The sequence below is a fragment of the Crocodylus siamensis genome, chromosome 5, assembly GCF_052110815.1.
Source record: "Crocodylus siamensis isolate JL-2025a chromosome 5, ASM5211081v1, whole genome shotgun sequence".
Taxonomy (NCBI): domain Eukaryota; kingdom Metazoa; phylum Chordata; order Crocodylia; family Crocodylidae; genus Crocodylus; species Crocodylus siamensis.
In genome coordinates this window covers 65,284,967-65,298,969 of record NC_143399.1, presented here as the reverse complement: position 1 = coordinate 65,298,969, position 14,003 = coordinate 65,284,967, and the positions used below count along the sequence as shown (strand labels likewise).

The 14,003-nt window shown below is 40.7% G+C and overlaps 1 long non-coding RNA gene across 1 annotated transcript in view; it reads left to right on the top strand.

Annotated features, from left to right (window-relative positions):
- LOC149864183 (uncharacterized) overlaps positions 1–5,035 on the top strand; it is a 113,963-nt gene extending 108,928 nt beyond the window's left edge. The window contains exon 5 of the long non-coding RNA XR_016442541.1: positions 3,354–5,035. This is a non-coding gene — a long non-coding RNA (uncharacterized LOC149864183). The remainder of the gene's footprint in view (positions 1–3,353) is intronic.
- Positions 5,036–14,003: the final 8,968 nt, after the last annotated feature.

Below are 14,003 nucleotides of genomic sequence, written 5' to 3'. Positions count from 1 at the left end.
TACTCCAGCTGCGGCCTGACCAGTGCCGCATAGAGGGGGAGGATCACCTCCCTGGACCTGCTCGAGATGCATCTGTGGATGCATGACAGGGTATGGCTGGCCTTCTTGACTGCCTCCCCACACTGCCGGCCCATGTTCATCGTGGAGTCAATGACGACTCCAAGATCCTTTTCCGTCTCCGTGCTGGCAAGAGGGGAGTTCCCCAACCTGTAAGTGTGGTGCCGGTTCTTCCTCCCCATGTGCAACACCTTGCACTTATCAGTGTTAAACCCCATCCTATTCTCATCCGCCCACCGTTGCAACCTGTCAAGGTCAGCTTGTAGCCTATTGCACCCTTCTAGTGCACCCACATCCCCCCACATCTTAGTGTCATCAGCAAACTTGAACAGGGTGCTTTCTACCCCCTCATCCAAGTCACTGATGAAGATGTTGAACAGTGCGGGCCCGAGGACCGAGCCCTGCGGAACCCCACTGCCACGTCCTTCCAGGTCGAGAAGAACCCATCCACTACCACCCTCTGGGTGTGGCCCTCCAACCAGTTGGCGACCCATTTGACCGTGTGGGCATCGACACCACAGTCTCCCAGCTTTTTGTACATGTCCAGGTTTTCTAAATAGTCCCTAACCTATTCTTTGGTCACCATTGGCTGCTCATCTCCTCCCCAAACTGTGCTGCCCAGGGTCTGGGAGCTGACCCTGCCTGTAAAGATTGGTAAAAGGCATTGAATACTTTAGCCTTTTCCACATCATCTGTCACTAGGTTGCCTCCCCCATTCAGTAAAGGACCCACATTTTTCCTGATCTTCCTCTTGTTGCTGACACACTTGAAGGGCAACAAGAAGGCTTTCTACATGTCCCTGGAAAGCTCCATAAAAGGTATTTGGGAAGTTAGAAAACTGCATCGTGGTTGCCTCCTTACTAAAGCAACAAGGGCTGTAGGTGCCCCATAGTATGTAGTTCAGATAAATGTCTTGCTATGAATCCTTAGTAACTACCTACTACATGCTTTCATGCTTACATGCCCAAACTTACGGCTAGAACCATCATCTCCAGATGGGTTCCAGCCATGACTGGTGCATACTGCTAATTATGATGATTTCTGAGGTATTTTTTCCCCCGGATATGAACTCAATGCTGCCATTAAAGGCCTTCTTGCCTTGTTTTGTATAAAGTCAGGATACAATTTGTTTAATCCCTCCATGACCATAAAATCATTTAGCAGAAGAAATACCACCTTTTTTGAATTAAAAGTAAGAGCTAATAAAAGTAAGGTCTCTGCAATTAAAATCAACAGGTCATAGGTAAAGATTCCTACCAGTTACAGTGAAATGGCATATTTCAATTATTTTCCCGTCCTCTCAGTAGACATAGCAAGTGGGTATAAACCATTTCCTTCTACCATAGTGCCTCATTGAATCAGATGGGACTTTAAGAGTTAGGATATGTTATACAGGAACTAGAAACAGAGAAAGCTCCAGAGCATGAATTAACATTTAAAATTATCTAAATTTTTTACATTTTTATGATGAGAAGTCACACTTAGTACTGTTAATCATGGTGAGGGGTCCTATTCACTTGCATTTAAACCCTGCCAGTTGCAGTTTTACCAGTTCTTTTTTAAAGTTTGCTAACTAGCCGAAGTTTTATAAATATTCATATGTACATGGCTTCCTTTGCAGACAAGCATAACTGTGATGGGCAACTCAGTAAAAAACAAGCAACGTATCCGACTTTTCATTGTGCTCCTAAATTTTAACGTCACATTTTTAGCCCGTTTTTCAGACACAGCCTCTGAAGTTTGGACCCTTGACTTGAATTACTTTTGATTTGAGGTTTCTACAAATAAATCTTGTGATTTGATTCATACAAACTGAATAAACTGCAAACAACTCATTTTGCATGAAGCACCAAGTTACTGAGATCTCAAAATTAGTGCTTGGGTAGAAGCCACTTTGAAAATTTATTTCAGAAAGTCAATAAATAACCCTTTTATATATAATTCCAAGTCAGCCCAAGAAGTAGAAAAATAAGTAGGTTGCATGTTCCTTTCCTACAGGAAAGTAATGCCAAAAATATATAACTGTCACTTCTCATCTTTAGAATAATGTTAGCTATTGTGGATATTTTCAATGAGCAATTATGTCTTCAGGCTTCATGTCATTTTACATCATTCCACTATCAGCCAGGCTAGAAAGCTTAAAGGCAGCATTCTAGGTCACTGACTTTTGCTAACAGTTTACTTGCTATTTCAGTAATTGAATTAAATACATTGTAGATAACCAAATTCTGAAACCTAAGCAACCATGAGAGGAACACCTCACACACACGATCCAGTGCACTGCTGCTCTTGACACAGAGTGAAGAAAATCACATCTGCTAGAGATCACTTGAGTGTCAGTTTCAGTATTATACATTGATAGCAGTAGTAAAAATGAAGAACTGCTTTTCAGATTGTTTATGCAATTACCAAAAATGCTGGACTTTATCAGGACAGATCACAAGACCATTAATGGAATCAAAGAAATTAGTACTGTATAGCGAGCACTGAATTGGTCTTTATTTTCAAGGTTGTTTTAGACCAGTTTTTATGCTAGCATCTATTAGCATTATTTGGAATCAGAAAAAAAAAAGTCTGTATTTTGCTACTGAAATTCTACACGTCCTTAGCATATAAGCCATAAGATCTGTATTAATATACCAAGTCTCTAAACTTGCATTTTAGACTACCATACATTGTTAGGTCAAACAAGCCTCATGGACATCCACTCTATGAGATGTTACAGATCCCTTATTTTTAGGCATCACAAAAAGGGTAAACAATGGTCACTGAAAGACATGTTCTATTAAACAGAAAAAAGTTTTGCTTAAACCTTAAGGAACCAATGCCTCCTCCCTCCTCCCCACAAAATACTTTAGAGAGAAGTATTGTTCTTGTAATCCCTCTTCTAGTTCTTTATGTGAATACTGTGCTTGGCAAAAGAAAAGTACTATGGATTGATCCAAATGTGGAACTGACTGACAATGGGCACAGGGCCCAAATTTAAGCAGCCAGTAACAACTTTGTTCAAGGATTTACAGTGTTTCAGGCTTACTATCATGTACATATAGGATATAGGCTTCACATATTCAACAGAAAACTCTTGTGGTCAATGATGCTTTTCTAGGCGACTCTGAGGGTTTCATATCTGTTTCAGGTGTGTTGGGGTGGGAGAACCTTCTCTCTCTCATGGGATTAGTCAGTCTATGTATGTGTCTGTCTGTAACACTCTTTAAATGCGAATAGCTTGAAATCTGTAAGAGATAGAACATATGTCTTCGAGAAGTTTCTTTGCTAAAACCTTCGCATTTGTTTAGTGACCATGTCAGGATGATCCCAACTTCCAGAATTGCGAAGAGTCAGGGACAACAGCTGTTTCTACTGAGCTCCTTCCAGGAGGGCACCAGGAGCCTGGCACAGTGGGGAGGGCAGAAAGAGGGGCCAGCACAGGAGAAGCAGAAGCCAGGTGGAGGCATGAGGCAGAGGGTAAGCAATGGGAACCCTGTCCCAAGCCCCAAGCAGGGAAGGGGGCAGCGCAGAGAAAGCCCTGGGGCATGGGAAGCTGTTGCAAGGTACAGAGCTCACCTGCCCTTCCCTTGCCTAGCAAAGAGGCACACAGGCTCCATCCTGGTAGACAAGAGCAAGTGCAGGAAGGGATTGGTATCTTTAAATGTTTAGCCTATTTTAAGTTTTTCATATTTATTAAATTAAATATTTATAAATAAGTAAAATTTATCTGTTTATTTTTGTTATTTGAAATTCATCTTTCATTCTTGATGGGCAATTTGCTAGTGTATATATGTTGAACCAAAACAGGAAGGAGCTTTGTTTGATCTATGATCCACTTTTATGGGAAAAGCAAATGGGCGCCTGGAAAATTAGGTTGTGCTAGGCAAGGGAACACCACTGTTCTAGGTGAGAGGCAGGCAAATGTGAGCGAGTATCTGGGGTAAAGTGGGGTGGGGACAAACTTTTAATTTTAGGGATATACCATCGATTTTGTGATATAAAAGAATAAAATATTAAAATAAGTATATAAAGTTATATTGTCTTCTATTGCAAGCTACCCTAAACCTTCCTTGGGAGCGGGTAACATAAATATAAAATAATCACTGGTATTTTGGAGTGATGTCTCTCATTCATTCCATCCTGGGCCTAAGAAACCTTACCAATGAAAGCTTCATCCAAACTGATATAGTTTTATGAAAAGCATCGGTTTCAAGAAATTAGCATTTTCCAGTTGTATTGAAATTTTTCCTTGCTAAATCTAGTCATTATGCTTGCTACTCAAAGCCCCCAAACAAAACACTTTCCTACATACTGAAAGGAAAAAAAAACACAAAACAAAAAAACAAAAAAACCCCTTAAAGATTGAAAACCATTTTCTACATTTTTGAAAGGTGAGCCGCCACCCACATACTGCAGAGCTAGACTCACCAATACACTGAGGTCAAACAGAAAAGTCACTGTCGTATAACAAAAAAAAATGGGAGCCATAAATGAAGTGGGGGGGGGGCAGGGAAGAGAGAGAAGACAATTTTTCACAAGATGTTTTATGGAAAAAAAAAAATTATATATATATTAGTGATGGGAGAAGGTTTTGGGAGAGGATCAAAAATGTGAAATGTGTGATTGGGATATTCAGCATAAGAATGCCCAGAAGTGAGGAAGGGTTGCTGTTTGAACAAAAAGATGTCAGAATCAATGGAGGGGAGATTGACTGGTAGATTTAAAAAGGGTGGCCAGGCAAGTTTTTCAGGATGCCTCAAGCAGCAGAGAAAACAGAAATTGAGCCAACTTGAACTCAGGGAGCGTTGAGTGAAGAGAACACTGAGAGTTCAGACTAGGTATGGAGTCACAGGGCACATCTACAGCTCATGGGACTGCATAAACCAGGCTACCATGAAGACATGCCCCATTTGGTTTTTTCTACCCCACATTCATTGAACAAAAAATAATGAAATCCAAAGCAATTGCACATACCTGAGCCTGGTTATGTGCATATTAGCACAGCACCAAGCACTCCCCAAACAACAACTACATCCCACTTTTTTCAGTATGTGTTCAACAAGACTGTGTTTTCACATCAGTGGCAACATCTACATGCACGGCAGACTGTGTAGTTGTTACTGTGCAGGCATAAATAAGTACTAAATGACTACACGGTACTGTCACATTTTTTTCCAATATTGCTTACTGCGCAGTAGCATCACACCACAGTTACTGTCTCATGTAGAGATGCCCAGTCTGTCACCGTCTAGATATGCCCAAAGATGCAAATCACTGTAAAGTATGAAAGCTGTATGAGAATGAAAAGTAAGAAGTGAGAGTAGGTGTGGATCATAAAGTAAAAGATCAGAAAGAGAATTTGTGGACAAGACAGGCAGAGAGCAGAATGGCAGTGGAGTAAAGTTGTCTTACCGAAGACATGGCCAGCTAAGAGTAAATAACAGTTTGGGCAACAGAAGAGCCAACCTAAGGGCAAGATAAAGAGGTTCACACTAGGATATCAATCCAAGGAAGAATTTGAGTTCACCAAGGAAAGAGAAAGCCTTTCTTCTTTATCCGTTTCATTTGCAGTAGAAGCTGTGCCTCCCTCCTACCACTTCTCTTCCCCAGAGCTTAATAAGACTGCTTCAACCATCAGTAGCTTCCAGCTCCTGGAAGAGAAGCCTTTCCCCTCAGTGGAGGAATGCTAATGATGCCAGCCTAGTCCCTTCCTGCTACCAGCTCACCTCTGTGCATACAGCTGTTTGGGAAGAAACAGCTAAGTAGACTCCATGCTGACTTTCCCTACAGCTGCAGATCTGGCAGGTAGGTTCAACTGCCTCTTTGGGCGAAAAAATAAATTTGATGGGTTTGGAGAAAGCAAGACAAGTCTACTAGCTGACTGAGTAAGAGAATACTATTTAATAACAAGCATACACAGGCTATTATTTTAAACACTAACTTAGTTACTTATGCATAAAAAGTAGATGGGAGTAATACCACAAAGACCTTTTGTTTGGCTAGTTTTAAAACATGCTTTTTCCTCTACCAAGCAGAACGTTGCAAGTACCAGACAAGAAGAGACAAAACTAACACATTTACTTACTCATATCTTACTTGAAAAAGTACTTGATTCTCTTTGAAGCTCCTACCAAAATTGAGACCCACTCATTTTGCAAGAGAGAAGAAAGAGAATTAGTGCATTTCAGGGATGCTCTACACGTTACACATGTGCTGCTATTAACATGTTAATCATGGCATAACTGTCAAGGTTGCTACACGCACATCCAATTTATGGCACCATAAAACAGGAAGCTGGCCATACAAATGTAATATGTAGAACATTATTATGGCTGGGTTGCATAGCACCTTAAATTAAAGGTGCAGCGTGACTCAGGCTACTGCCCACAATTTTTGGCCCCACGACAGCCTAGAGGGCTTGAACTGCTATGTGGAGGCCAGGGCTGACAATCAGCTGATTGCTGGTCCCAGTCTCAGGATTGCCCTAAATCACACCAGGCTGCAGGTACTTGGTTTTCAGCTGGCCAGTGCAGGGGGAGCCAGGGAGCACAGAACTCCTCCTGCACCAGTAGGTAGAAAAGGTGCAATTGGAAACTGATCCCCAAATCACATAATTGCATCTCCTGTCATGTACTGGAGGCATGATTGTTGGGATGAGGATCAGATCCCATGATTCTTTTAAATGACCGTGTACTAGGGGCCTCAGAAGTGTGTTACTGATCCTGGCAAATACAAGAGTAGCAGCCCTTTGCTATACAGGCAGAAAAACTCCTTGGTTCATTTGAGGGATCTTTTATGGTCTCAGGGAATATTTGAAAAAAAGCCCATTGATCCCCTGAGTGTGACCAGGCATGGATCCAAAAATCTAGGACATACGGGAGTGAATTTCATAGCAGGTTCTTGAGGTAAGGGACATAGACAAAGGAACACTGTCTGGATCAGGGGCTCTCAGTGGTAAGAGTGTGAGGAGTAAATGAAGCAAGAAACCAATCTGGCTTCTTCTGTCAGTGAAGTTCATAGCATTCACAGCACAATTCCTTTGGAGGTAGCCTGGAAGGATAGAGCAGAGTAGAAGTGTGCCTTTTGGTTTCCCACAGCATCCATAACATACTTTTACAGGTTTCCTCAGTCTGATATTGGGTTTCACTTCCAGCTGCTCCACTTCTTTATTATTATCAGCTAACATTAGTGGGAACAAAACTCTTCTGCTGACCGCTAGGTCTGTGTGAAGTGGCTAGCATTCACTTTGGATTCAGCCAATTCGGGGTGACAGTGATTGAATTCAGCCATTCGAATCACTGTTCTGAATAGATTTAGCTGAATCCAATTCGGAGATTCAGCAGCCAGTGAAATTGGCCAAAGCTCCAGTTTGAACAGGCCCCATCCTTCGCCTGCTCTCCCTGTCAATGGCTGCCCCACCCAGTGTCCTGGCACTTAAAAAAAGCCCTGCACTCACCTACTGCCCCCCAAACCCTGTGCTGTGTGGAGGAGTGGGGGCTCTGCCATGTGTCTCCAGAGGCCTCAATGGCTGCTGCAGCAGCTGGTGAGTGCAGGGCTTTTTTATAAAGTGCCAAGACACTGAGTGGGGCAGCCATTGATGGGGCTGGGAGACTGGGCAGGGGATGGTGAATGGCATCTCAAGAGTGAGAGGCTTTTTTATTTTTATTTTTTTCCAAGCATCAGGACACTGGGGCCAGGTGGGACAGCTATTGACAGGGCTGGAAGAGCAGGTCCTCCCACCCCACATGGTCCTCTTCCCCCTCCTTCAGCCCCACCCCTACTTACTGGCATGGACTCTAGGTCCAACTCCCTGCAGCAGCGAGCAGGGACCACCCAAATCATTGAATCTTCTCCAAAGCTTTTCTAAATCGATTTGGATGCTTCGAATCAATTTGCACCTTTTTATTGGTCTCCCGATTCAATTCAGATTCAGAGATTCAGCCGCCAAATTGGGCTGAATCTCCTCCAAATCGAATTAGCAACCGAAGCTTCACACAGCCTGCTGACCAACCCCCCCGCCACCTCCATGTGGCTGACCAGCTGTGCCTACACTGAATCCCACCAACTTGGAGCTATTCTCAGATGCAGCAGCCCTGCACATGGATACATAAAGATTTTGGAATTAAACAAGGAAGAAAAAGTCCTCCCTTATCTGCACAAAGACATAGGAACTCTTATGGACCCAGAGGAATAGAGATCCATGTTCAGCTTCCTGTACTCAAAATGAAGTTTATTTTCTACCTAAGGGGACTTTTAGCATCTTTAAATTTTCCCTCGGCCTAAAGAAGGGGGTGTGTGCCTGAAAGCTTGCAAAGAAAGATTTTGTTTTTTCCCCGTAACTTAACTGGCCTAATAAAAGCCTCTGGAGAGAACTACCATTGATGGCCCTTTTCCCCTCCCAGGAGAAGGCAGAAGATTTTTGATAAAGGGCGAGGATGAAGTGAAGAGATTAGGTAGCTATGTTATTCAGAGAGAAGGTGGGTAAAGTAGAGCATGCCTTGAGCTTCTGGCTCTTTGGAGACCAGGAGATGCCTATACCCTTACCCTTAGCCAGGAAAACATCCTTCACTACTTTGTTTGTCCTTTCCCTACCATCCCAGGAAGCCAGCAGGTGACTATGTTCTTGCTTCCTGATCTTCATGAAGTAGAAGGTTAAGAGATTAGGAGCTGCTCCAGCAGCAGTTAGGACTTTATGGCAGAGATCATTTTGCCAGATTTGATCTGAATTAACAAATAGTGTGTACCTTTTCTTCTCATTTAAAAAGTTTTGCATGACTCCAGTGTGAAATACTTTGTTTCCTTGGCACATCTTTTGGTATCTTCGGCATATAGCTACAGATGTGGTGGCTAAGAAGCTTGCAAAAAACTTTCTGACAATGTGCATGTACATTTGCCTAGCATGGTGGTGTATCTGAAGATAGAAAAACATTAAAAGAACTGTTGTTGCATTCTTGCTATAGTTAACTCTGATATCTCATTGGCAGTGAATTAGATGCATTTACTTCAATATAAATAACTTCCACATTCAATATAAAATAAATAGCTCCCACATGGCATACTGAAAATTGGATTTGGCAGTATTTTTTTCCACTTTGGATGGATAGCTGGCAAGAAAATGGGTACTATACCATTCAGATCAACAAAAATATCCTCTAGATTTCTAATTCTGGAATATCTTTTGGTAATAGACAATAAAACAGTGTTCTAACAATGTAGTTAAAAGATTCATTCCACAGTCATTAAAGGTTTCATAGAACTGTTGCTACGTATTACTTCTTAATAGCTAAGAGATTATGTGCATAGGTGGTTGAGAGGCCAGCACCTTGGTTCATGTGCTGAATTTTGAATTTGCTCTGCAAATGACAGTACAAAAGAGGTACACAGATTGTTTCAAGCAGTGAAGAGCACTGTGGTTTTGGCCGAGTGTGCTTGTACCTTTCTAGATGAAAGAGGAACACAGGTTTGCTGGAAGCCAAAAAATATCTTTATGAACTCCAACAGCCTGCAAAAATTATTCCTTTGGCTCAAAGGAAAGAAAAACATTAAGATGAAAAATGTTTTCCAGAAGATTTAATTCTTTTCATCACTGGTGAGAATAATGTCCATGTCTCAGTTGTTTCTGCTTTCCTACATTCAGTTTTCTAGCAGAAAGGAACAGCAGTCAGACATTAAAGTATTTTGGTGTCAAAGGAAGCAATTTTTTCAAAATAATGTTTCAAGATGCTGAAAGAACTTGGCCAATTACTGCTGTGACTTGTGTTCTGAAGCCGATAGGGTTTCACAAGGTAAATAGCACCGAAGATGGGGTTGAAGTGCCTTGGCTAAAAAGTTACACAAGAGATTGTCACAGAAGTAGAAAGTGAACCCAGACCTCACTCCCACTCAAATAGCTCAACCACAAGACCAATTTTAGTCTCACATCACAGACAGGCCACTGCTGGGTTCCATCATTTCCTGTTGAAACAATGTCTTCCTATTGCATTGGGTGTGCCACAGCTTCCCTGGAGCATCAGGACCAGCATCCAGACTGATGGGAGAACTGTCTCTATTGAGCTCCTTTCCTTTAAGGTGTGAAATGCTTGGAAAGCTAGTTTATATACAAAATACACTATCCTAATTACGTAAAGATAATATGATGCAGATAAAATTGTAAGAGACAAGCTACCTGTTTTTCTTTCAGTAAGGAATTGCCAGAGTCCATATATCATGGTACAGGCCCAAGAAGTAATATTTACAAAATGCCAAGAAAAATAGTGCAATGAGAAGACATGGCATGAAAGGAATAGATGATAACATGTGGAACACTCAGAATTAATAACTTTCTACTCCCACCTCCCTAAGAAAATTTCCAAGCCTATTAGAAAGCTCCCTTCCCTTCTACCCCACATTGCAACAGAAATTTTTCAAAAAGTTTGTTCAGGATGTTGTAAATAATTTATGAAAAGTTTGTGTTCAAACTTTTTAAGAGAGCGAGATGGACACAGCAAGACATGGAACAGAGATCTGGTTATCCATTTAAACCTTTAAAGAGATGCACCCATCTAACATGAACTGGGTAGCCTGTTTAAAATATATTAGATTTCCAAGTTTTAAAGTTGGAAATGAGTAGAACACTACAGAGTGAGGGAGGATGGTGCCATTCACAAATATAGCTTTAAAGGCAAAAGGACTGCAAGTACTTCAATTGTAATTTCTTTGATCTCATTCCAGAGTTATTAGCCTTATTGCAAAAAGGAGATTGAAATGAGATCAGTGGCCATTCTTTTCGTTGCTTCATGTGGAAAGATTCTGGTCTCTGGCACATGAATCTCCAACTAGGTAACTTTCTCTAGGTACTTTTCTTAATAAAAGTTGAACAACAAGCAAGAACACGAAGAAAAACAAACAAACAAACAAACAAACTTGTCAGAAGGATTTTTAAAAAGGGAGATGGCCAACCAACTACTAAACCTAGAAAAGAAAAATCAGAACCTAAATTATACATTTCACATAGTTGATTTTTTTAAAGCAATGAATCATTGAAAGTAATACTCTGTGTACAGATGCTTTAAGAAAGCATTACTTCCTTTAGGTGATCTGAAAACTACATATGCAGCAACTAAGAAAAGTGACATTTTAGAGCCTCTGAGGGACATTGAATTTCAGTGCATTTCACGTTATGCACACTTATTTCATACGTTAATCTCACAGTAGTTGCTCATGAGCAATCCAAAAACTGAGAAAACTTGAGACTTTTGACAGCAAAAAAACTCATTAATTCTCATGCCATTCATTCTTCTAAGGACTTCAGATCCACTTCTTGTATAAGCGAACATGTCTACACTGATTTCAATGGCTCTATATCAGTTTATTCCTATACTAAGAATTTAACTCAGTGAGACTGGTATGAACTACTGGTCAAATGCTCCTTGGCATTTAGCAAAGTTAGTTTCATGTCTGCAGAGGATCTTACTTTTCTCTGACCTTTATATATTTTGTAGGAAAAGAGAAACCATGCATCTCCTAAAAACCACAGCACGGGGTGATCTTGTGAAAGCTTAGAGGCAAAAAAAACCTGATATAGGAAGTTGCTATCAAATGGCAACCTTTGTTATATATGTCACAGCCACTAGACAAAACAGGAAAGAGTTGTGCTTAAAAATATATATTTAAGTCTATCAGCCATAATACTGGTACTTCTTGGGTAGCATACTCTTGGGCTTGCGTGTCTCCCAGACATTTTATAAAGCAAAATGGATGATAATGCTTTTATTTTCCCATTGCTGTAAAGGATCTCAATTTTCCTAGCAAATACTAGTTACAGAACATCCCTGTGAAGTACATAAGAATTACCACCATCCTTCATACAATAAAACTGAAGCAGAAAAGTTCAAAACTGACAATACAAATCTGACAGTTAACCCCCCTCCAACCCTGCCAAAAAACCTAAAAAACTTGACTAGTTTAGGTACTCCCCCTAAATTAATTTTTCCTGGGTATTCTTCCTGAACTAGAGGTCCCTCTGGTTGCTGTGAGAAGCTAAGTTAAGTGGAAGAGTGGTTTTGCACAAAGAGCTGACAAAGGCACAAAGGAAAATATCTTCTAACATCAGTTACAGTAATCTTAGGCATTCTAAAAAATAAATAAATAAAAGTTAAAGTCTAAGATAAGTTGACAGTGTCCATTTAAATTATTTGCTCAAATTCACTAGAGTGAATAAGGAAAACCCAAAAACCACACAATCCATAAAACTCAAAGTTCCTGACTATTAGACCTTCCTAACTGCTGCATCAAATTTATCCTTAAAATCAGGTTATGCTTTGCTAGCATTCGTTGAATCTTTTAAAACAAAGATAAGCAATTACTCTGCCCCCTCAAGACACAGCTATGAGGCTGGTCACCTTTCTGTGTAGAAGTAGCTAAATAAAAATAGTACTAGCAGTGCTGTAGCAAAGGCGGGGGGGGGAGGGGAGCAGAGGGTGAGCAAGGCAACTGCCCCAGGTGCCATTTAGTGGGGACTGGGTGCGGGACAGAGCCATGAGTAGCTTGTTGGGGAGGGGGGCAGCTCCCACCACTGTGTGCACTCCCAGGTAGGCTTGGGGGGGATGGCATGTGTGCCCCCCAAATCTGTGCTCAGGGTAAGGGCTGGATGCCACTGCAAGCTTTGCTCTGGGTGCCAAACTTCCTTGCCACAGCACTGAGTACTAGACTGGCTTAGGAGGAAGAATCCAAAGGAGATTCTTGCTTAAAGCATCAAGCAGGCCTATGTGGACATGGCATTAATGTAGTTCACAAATAAATCAGTTTCAGTCCTGAAATATGGATGATGATCAAATGTAGATATTATGTTTTTACACCATTCCTATGATTTTTTAAAATGTAATACTTCACAGACTGCTCCTCATTTATCAGGCATGTGGAGTTATGTTCAAATTAAGGAACTCCCCATCCATGAACATGAGCTATTGCAAAGTTGGAATAATGTCTTTTAAAAGAAAAGACTCTCTCACCTGGGATCTTTAAGTAATCAATCACAAAAGATTGAGTCTTAGTTTCTAGTTTGTCTTTTTAACAACTTGGAAGCAACAAGTCATGTCATTACATAATCAGAAACCTCAACCCTTAGAGCATTCTTTCACACATTACTTTTACACTAATCCATAAATATAATGAGCAATCAGTTCCCACAATGGTGCCTTGCTGTCTGTCTGAAACCACTCTCCTACTGAAAAAAAATCCAGTTTCTGAGTGCTAATAAATAAATCAGTCAGGCTTGCTTGGTTTCACTGGTCCCTGAATATCTGAATTGCTTACCAATCCATATATTTTTATGAGCAAATATTTGGCGTAGAAAGAAGCATTTTGAGGGAGACATTTCAGACTGCAAATGACTACCATTTCTGTTAGTCTAAATGATGTACATTATATTACAAATGTCATTAATGAACAAACATATGCCTAAGGTTACTAGAATTAGCTTTACTGCAAAGCTATCATCAACAAGCATTAATTTTCCATCAGAAAGCACATTTGCTTAATAAAATAATTATGTGGAAGAATTACAACTGGACTCGTAATGTATTGATACATCAATAATGCCTGGATTGAAATAAAAGCTGCCATCAACTACTTTTTATTTTAGCTGCCCTGCAGTATCATACTTATTTTATTATATCCATATCACCTGCAGTACAATGGTCTTGAATTACACATGGCTTTTCCATATCACAAATTTCCATTTAATCAGAAACACATTTCAACTTACATTCATTACTGAGGCAATATGAGAGATTCTTGGAGAAACTTCTACATTGTTTTGAACCCAGTTCAGTGGACACATTTAGGACCTCTCAGGATAAGACCTTTTGTTCTTTAACTAATCAGACTGCTAACAGAGCAAAAAATCTAGGTAACACATTTAAAGGCTGACTTGCCACAGCTGGACACCATCTCATTTGTGCTACATGCTTGGTCCAGCT